The 6,461-nt window shown below is 51.1% G+C and overlaps 1 pseudogene; it reads right to left on the reverse strand.

Moving 5' to 3' along the window:
- Nucleotides 1-495: 495 nt before the first annotated feature.
- LOC147977377 (AAA-ATPase At3g50940 pseudogene) lies at nucleotides 496-2,001 on the reverse strand (annotated as a pseudogene).
- Nucleotides 2,002-6,461: the final 4,460 nt, after the last annotated feature.

Consider the following 6,461-nt stretch of genomic DNA (forward strand, 5'->3'; position numbering starts at 1 on the left):
GATTGGGAGTTTTTTCGCAAAAAAAACCAACTCGATTACCCCAAGATATAAACATATTATAGACATAATTTTGTTTATTACTATTAATGGAGAGTTCATTGATCATTTGGTTTGGTTTCGTCCCTCCATCCACAATCATGTCATGCATGAACTCAATCAAATTAAATATTTTTTTATCAAAAGCTCAACAAATAATCAAAACTTTTCCTGTCTTCCTCTATTGATATCCAAATCAAATCAAATCAAATCTTATCAAACCTCAACTAAAGCAAAATTTTCTTTGTCTTTTCCTATCTAGCCTAAAATCAAAACTCACCAAAATCTACAAATATATATATATATATATATATATATATATATATATATATATATATATATATATATATATATATATATATATATATATATATATATGGTGGGATGCTGAACCGCTAAAATTGTTACAGTATGTATGACCGGTTGCAACACGCAGAGGCAACTAGCCGTCTCTGCTATCTAGTTAGTTATGCCGTCGTTCTGCTGCTTGTCGTTTGTTTTGCTTCTCCTTACTTTGAGGAACTCCATAAGCACACGCAGCGCAACGTCGACGTCCTCACTCCGCAGCAGCATCTCGGACACCTCTGCCGGCGTAACCTCCACCGCCGCAAGCAGTTCTTTAATCTCCGGGAAGAGAGCGTGGTCGTCGACAAGGTGGTAGTTCCGTGCCAGCGTCTTGAAGGCCTCCCAGCCACAGTGTCCCATGTAGACGTGCATGTCCATGCGGCCCGGCCGTAGCAGCGCCCGGTCTAGGCGGTCCTTGTAGTTGGTGGTGAAGACGATGACGCGCTCCTCGCCGGTCGTTGACCACAGGCCGTCGATGACGTTGAGCAGGCCCGAGAGTGTCATCTTGTTGCGCTCACGGCCCCGGAAGTATCCTCTTGCTCCGACGTCGTCGTAGTCGTCGCCGTCCTCGTCTGTGTCGGTGTCGGTGTCGGTCGCCTGGCGTAGCTTGCCGTCTTTTTCCCTGGACATGGTGTCGAAGTTGCAGTCAATGTCCTCGATGACGAGGATGGACTTGTTGGGCATGTCCATGAGCAGCCTCTGCAGGCACGAGTTGTCGTAGACCCCGGAGAGGTCAAGGTCGTAGAGGTTGAACCGGAGGTAGTTGGCCATGGCGGCCACCAGGCTGGACTTGCCGGTCCCGGGCGGGCCGTAGAGGAGATAGCCGCGCTTCCACGCCTTGCCGATCCGCCGGTAGTACTCCTTGCGCTTGAGGAAGCGGTCGAGGTCGTCCATCACGGCCTGCTTCATGGACGGTTCCATGGCGAGCGTGTCGAAGGTGGCCGGGTGGTGGTGGTTGATGCCTCTCCAGCTCGAGCTCTCGTTCAGGAAGATCTTGAGCGCGCGGTCTCGCAGCCGCAGCTCCTCCGCCTTGGACATGATGAAGGGCACGTACTTGTGGAGCGCCGTCTCCGTGTGCTCCGCGTCGAAGCTGAGCTCCAGGGATTCCTGGGCCCTACTCTTGCCGCCGTTGCCGCCGCTCTCGATGGACGTCCACCGGAACTCAACGCCTTGGAAGGTGTCGGTGGTGGAGCCCCCGTTCTCCATGCTCAGGAGCGTGCTCCAGCTGGCGCTCCCACCGGGCTCCTTGTTGCGGGTGCGCGCGAGGCAGAGCCGGCTCATGCTCTGCGGGTTGATCTTGGTGGCCAGGTACGTGAGCGCCGCATCGAACAGGTCGTTCTCGTTGTACCCGCCGCCGAGGCCGAGGCCGCCGAGCACGCGCCGGATGACAATGGTGTGACGCTCCTTCTTAGGGGCGCTGTAGCGGGAGCGCACGAACGCAGCGCCCCAGCGCACCGCGGCGCGCAGCTCGTCGGGGAGGAGCTCCCGCGCCATGCCGCGCGCCAACATGGCGTACGCGCTCACCGTGGCCGCCGTGGCGAGCGCCTTCTTGTACGCGTCCACCACCGCTGCTCCCTCCGGCGACGATGCCATCGTGCTTGTCTTTGGCAAGAAATCCATGGCTATATACCAAGGACTTGTTTCGATCGAGTTGCGTCGTGTTGTGTTGCCAGCGTACGTCCTCCCCCTTGATTATTTATATTAGTATTGCAGAAGAAGAATAAGAATCAACTTCTAACAGATTGATATATTCTACCCGGACTCTACAGATCACAACGGTTCTACTCGAATACGATCTGGATTTTTTTTCATAACAATACGTGTCTCGTTTATATCATAAAGATTAAAGTACAAGTCACGACAAAACTGAAAAGATAATAAAACATCTCTAATCTTGACACCAACGTCCATCATCTGCCTGTGACACCACACCAGCAGCCACCGAATAAAAGAATGACGAATCACTTCCTCCCCCGAGCTCGACGCGGCTCCATCGTTCATATGCAGCTTTGCGGACCTCCAAGATGGCCCACCAAAAGTGAAGCCCTTACCGTTGAACGAATCATACCGGGGCAACATCCCGGACAGGCCATCGAACTCTAGATCTGGCACCCCAATGCGACTAAGACGTCGCAGAAGGAAACCATACCTGCCGTCCATGAACCACGAACCCAACACATGTTCCATCTTTCAGATGTCGTCGATGCAGACCACGATCTGCATTCGCTCCTGGACTACCACCCAAGCTTCGTGCCAACGCTGGAGAAAACGCTGTCGCAACGGCGGAGCCTGAGGACACAGGTCCACCACGAGGATGCCGCCATCGTCACGCTATCCTTGCTTGAAGAGACTGGTTTCAAAATACATCCCCAACCATAGGGCTGATGGCCTCGTTAGGGAAGGATTCAAAGAATCTTTATTCAGCGCCGTCATCGTCGCCGCCGAAGCAAAGACGATGAGCAGCCTAAAAACCTAGACTGCAAGGGAGTAAAAACGATCCACACGTGTGGACCCGGCGACCCCCGTCACCACCGACGACCGAGGTCGCCGGCGGAGGGGAGCAGCCGGAGGACGACACTGGAAGATTGGCATTTCCTGGCGGCGGCTAGGGTTGCAGCTGTCAGGAACAGGAGGAAAAACAATATAGGATCCCGAAAATCTTTACAAACTCAACACCCACACGATACGGAAACGGCTCTACGAGCGAACCAGGTCCGGCAGACTTGTGCAAGCTAGCCTGCACACCGACTTCTATTGGGCCGGGCGATTTCTACTCGGCCTTCCTTGTCGACGCTACTTCTCCCTATTCCTCTGTTTTTTGTGTTTCCTTTTGTTTCGACGAAAAAAAGTAAAGTCATTCGAAATCACTAATTGAGGAGTACTCCTCGCAAAGATCGCTTCTACCTTCTTAGGTTTTGACAAGTGGCGCGCTGCATGGGTGCCACTTGTCGCAACCTGGTAGTTTCCCTTTTTTCGTAGGTTCGTTCATTCAAAATGTTTTATCTCTTAAACCATGCGTCCAAATCTCGAACTGTTTTCACCGTTGGATTTCTCGCGTCGATATCTTCAAAACTAGATCCCGTGTTGATAGGTTTTGATGAACTTTTTTTCATGAAAAAAACCGGATGAAACAACTGAACCGGGAGCATGGTTTTTTCCCTTTCCGAAAGAGGCATGAACGTGCCTCTCACGGAAGCAAAACATGCCTCTCGCGAAAGGAAAAATCAAACAGAAAACACATTTTTTCCATTTCCGAGAAGGCACTGCCGTGCCTCTCGCGAAAGCAACCATCTCTCTCGCGGGAACAAAACCATGCCTCTCCACTAGTAGAAAACAGGGCTTTGGTCCATGTCGGGTCAGCCCATTAGTCCCGGTTCAGTCCAGAACCGGGACCAATGTGGGCATTGGTCCCGGTTCGTGAGCCCAGGGGGCCGGCCGGGCCACGTGGGCCATTGGTCCCGGTTCATCTGGACCTTTTGGTCCCGGTTGGTGGGATGAACCGGGACCAATGGGCTGAGCTCCTGGCCCACCACCATTGGTCCCGGTTGCTGGCTTGAACCGGGACCAAAGGCTCCCCTTTAGTCCCGGCTCATGTCACCAACCGGGACCAATGAGGTGCCTATATACACCCCTCTCTCACGAGCAGAGCACCCCAGTGCTCTGTTTTTCTCTGGCCGAGGGGGAGAGGGCTTGGTGGTGCTCTAGCTCACCTCCTATGCACACAAGGTGTTCGATGGAATGCCTGAGCCACACTACTTAAGCTTTCTCCTCTCCAAGCTCGACCTCCAAGCTCCAATCTTCTTCAAATGAACTTTGAATGCTTCTCGTCGAATATAAAGGGAATAATAAATATGCCAGAGAAAAAGTTTCAGAACCTAAAGTCTCATGACTGCCACGTGATTATGACGCAACTGCTTCCGGTTGCATTGAGGGGGCTTCTACCGGAAAACGTCTGATTAGCCATTGTGAAGCTATGTGCATTCCTCAATGCAGTCTCTCAGAAGGTGATCGATCCAGAAATCGTACCAAGGCTAAGGAGTGATGTGGCGCAATGTCTTGTCAGTTTCGAGCTGGTGTTCCCACCATCCTTCTTCAATATCATGACGCACGTCCTAGTTCAACTAGTCGACGAGATTGTCATCCTAGGGCCCGTATTTCTACACAATATGTTCCCCTTTGAGAGGTTCATGGGAGTCCTAAAGAAATATGTCCGTAATCGCGCTAGGCCAGAAGGAAGCATCTCCATGGGCCATCAAACAGATGCTCTTATCGGGTTTTGTGTTGACTTCATTCCTGGCCTTAACAAGATAGGTCTCCCTAAATCGCGGTATGAGGGGAGACTGACTGGAAAAGGCACTCTTGGAAGAGACTCAATAATATGCAGGGACGGATATTCTTGGTCTCAAGCACACTACACAGTTCTACAGAACTCTACCTTGGTGACCCCGTATGTCGATGAACACAAGAACAGTCTGCGCTCCAAACACCCGGAGTAGTGCGACGACTGGATTACATGTGAACACATCAAGACTTTCAGCAGTTGGTTGGAAACCCGTCTCAGAGGTGACAACACTGTTTGTGATGAGTTGTATTTGTTGTCCAGGGGACCATCTTTGACTGTATTGACTTACAAAGGATACGAGATAAATGGAAATACATTTTACACGATCGCCCAAGATCAAAAGAGCACCAACCAAAACAGCGGTGTCCGCTTTGATGCAGCAACCGAGAGCGGAAAGGATACATATTATGGTTACATAGTGGACATATGGGAACTTGACTACGGACCTGATTTTAAGGTCCCTTTGTTTAAGTGCAAATGGGTCAATCTGTTAGGCGGCGGGGTACAGGTAGACCCACAGTACGGAATGACAACAGCGGATCTGAAAAATCTTGGGTACACTGACGAACCGTTTGTCCTAGCCAATGATGTGGCGCAGGTTATCTATGTGAAGGACATGTCTACCACACCGAGAAAAAGAAAAGATAAGGAAGCGAATACATCATATGATGAAGCAAAGCACCACATAGTTCTTTCAGGAAAAAGGGACATCCTGGGAGTGGACGGCAAGACAGACATGTCTGAAGATTATGAAAAGTTTCATGAAATTCCTCCCTTCAATGTCAAGACAATGTCATGTGCTACGACGGTGCCACCAACCGGGACCAAAGGCCGCCGCTTCCCGCCCTTTGGGCTGCTGAAAAGAGGCCTTTGGTCCCGGTTGGTGGCACCAAACGGGACTAAAGGGGGCATTAGTCCCGGGTCGTAGCACCAACCGGGACCAATGCTCTCGCTATATATACAACACTTTGCAGTTTTCGTCAAAATCCATCTGTTTCTTCTCGCCCCGACGCCTTCTGCTCCTCGTCGCCGTCGCCGCCGAGCCCTGCCCCGACGCCGTCAGGCTGGTCCACCTCGCCGTCGCCGCCGCCGAGCCACTGCCCCGACACCGTCGCCGCGCCCGCCGCCCCTGCCGGCCCCGACACCATCGCCGTCGCCGCGCGCGTCGCCCCTGCCCGACCCCGTCGTCGTCGCCGCGCGCGCCACCCGTTCCCCGACCCCGCCGTCGTCGTCGCGCGCGCCACCCCTTCCCCGACCCCGTCGCCGTCGCCGCGCGCGCCGCCCCTTCCCCAACCCCGTCGCCGTCGCCCCGACCACACGCCGCCACCTTCGGTCCGGCCGCCGGCGCCCTTTCCTCTTATTTTTTTCATTATTATAAAAATGTGCATATATGTATATGTTCTCTGTGTATATATGTTCATATATGCAAAAGTTAGATTTTAGAAAAACTTTATATATGCAAAAATTTATACATATATGCAAGTATATATGTATTTTATATATGCAAAAATTTATATATCTAGCTAGGAAGAAGGAAGAAAGGAAGAAGAAGAAAAACTTATATATGAGAAATGTATGTATGTATATATGAGAAATGTATGTATGTATAGATGTATGTATGTGGATACATGAGGGGGGTCGATATACCCCCTCTCCGATAGCATTTTTGTGCATTTTAGGTTAGTGTATATATATGCAAAAGATAGATTTTTAGAAAAAATACTATTTTTTTCTGTTG

Source organism: Triticum urartu, chromosome 4A (assembly GCF_056163025.1).
Source record: "Triticum urartu cultivar PI428250 chromosome 4A, HENAU_Tu73, whole genome shotgun sequence".
Classification (NCBI taxonomy): Eukaryota; Viridiplantae; Streptophyta; class Magnoliopsida; order Poales; family Poaceae; genus Triticum; species Triticum urartu.